A 1,905-nucleotide genomic window follows, 5' to 3' on the forward strand; every position below is an offset into this window, starting at 1 on the left:
CTCTCTCTCTCTCTCTCTCTCTCTCTCTCTCTCTCTCTCTCTCTCTCCCTCCCTCCCTCCCTCCCTCCCTCTCTCTCTCTCTTCCTTCCTTCCTTTATTTGTTTCTTATTCTATATTATATTTATTTTATTTTTTTAGCCATTCCATTCTTTTTCATCTCAAATGATATCCCACTTCTAGGTTACACCCCCACAACTCCCCCCATCTCACATCTGCCCTCTCTTCCCTCCCCTTTGCTACTGTCTACGAGGGTGCTACCCCATCTACCCTTCCTCTCCCACCCCAGTGCTCAAGTATTCCCCTACAATGTTGCATCAAACCTCCACAGGACCAAGGGCCTCCCCTCCCATTGATGTCAGACAAGGCCATCCTCTGCTACATATGTATCTAGAGCCAGGGATTCCTCCCAGTATACTCCTTGGTTGGTGGTTTAGTCCCTGGGAGGACAGGGTGGTCCAGCCAGCAGATGTTGTTCCAATGGGGTTGCAATCCCCCTCTGCTCCTCCAGTGCTTCTGCTAGCTCTGCACCAGGTTCCCTGAACTCAGTCTGAAGTAGGGGTGCTTTTCAAGTTGGCCTGGGATTGGAGGGATAATGTGGCCAGAAATTTAGGGCAAACTTGGAGATTTGTGAGTTTTTTTTTTCCTGTAGGGTGGGGCCTGGCCACTCTTCCGCCAGGGGTTGGGAACAGCTGTTACAGCCATTAGAAAAGGACCCTTAGAGCCTTTAAGGAAGTCTGAAGGTTGGGGGTGGGAGTGCTGGTCATTGTCTCACCTTGAGGGGATGGAAGGTGGTTACTTTTTTAGTCTTTATTGCTGTCTGGGTATGCGGCCTGGCTACTGATGCTCCTCAGGTAGGGGCTGGGTCAGTTGCATGCCTCGAGGATTTACAAAGTTTACAAAGTATACAAAATTGACAAAGGAGTCCAAGGCAGGCAAAGCTTTCCCTGCAGCTTGAGTTGGCATCAATAGTCAACACATGCTGGTGTAGGGAATTTCTCTGAAAAAGCAGTCAATGTCCTTGATTGCTGAGCCATTTCTCCAAATTCTGAAAAATTTTATTTTTATTTTTGAAACACATATGGCACAAAAGAAAAATATATTTCAGATTTTTCTTTGTACTGATTAGAGATTATAAAAATTGGAATTCCGTGTACATACAGTCAGAGTGGATTGAGGATAAAGAATGGCTTTAAGAGAAATAAAAATTACATGAAGAAACAGATGTGACTTACTTTTTGAGTGGTTTTATCATGGGAAATAATTTCTAACAACTGTGACTAAGAATAAAAGGAAAACCTTTTGTAAGTGTTACAGCTCTGAAGAAAAAGGCAACTGTACACTTTCACATTGTTGAAAGAAAATAACTTTGTTAATAATTGTCAAATAAAATGTAAATTGTAGAAGACACATTGAAAGTGCAATATATTTGACCACCTATCTCGGCTACCTGGGAAGACTCCACCAGAGTAGAGACAGTTCCAGCTCAGTTCCTGATGATGCCTACCACTGTGATTCTGTCAATAACTGAAGTAATCTAGGGCCACACATGTTGCAGTAAGCAATTAATGCTACTCAAATCGACCCCAGAGGTGACAGTACATGTTCCTCACTGCCTGCCTCAATGTTCTGAGTTTCTGAATGAAACACACACACACGCACACACACACACACACACACACACAGGCGTGCGTGCAGCCTTTATTTTAATATGCCCAGTGGTGGTTGGGCCACTCCAAAACTCCATGTGGCTAGCACACTTTCTCTGTCAATATTCCTGAATCATGACTGACTAAATCCTATATTCCATCCTGGCTGTCCTGGACACAGGCCTGCAGCTCTCCTGGACCATGATCTTATTATATGTTGGCTGTCTCTGTGTCCTCTGCTTCTCAGTTCTGATCGTTC

This window comes from Grammomys surdaster, unplaced genomic scaffold (assembly GCF_004785775.1).
Source record: "Grammomys surdaster isolate TR1022 unplaced genomic scaffold, NIH_TR_1.0 195, whole genome shotgun sequence".
Taxonomy (NCBI): Eukaryota; Metazoa; Chordata; class Mammalia; order Rodentia; family Muridae; genus Grammomys; species Grammomys surdaster.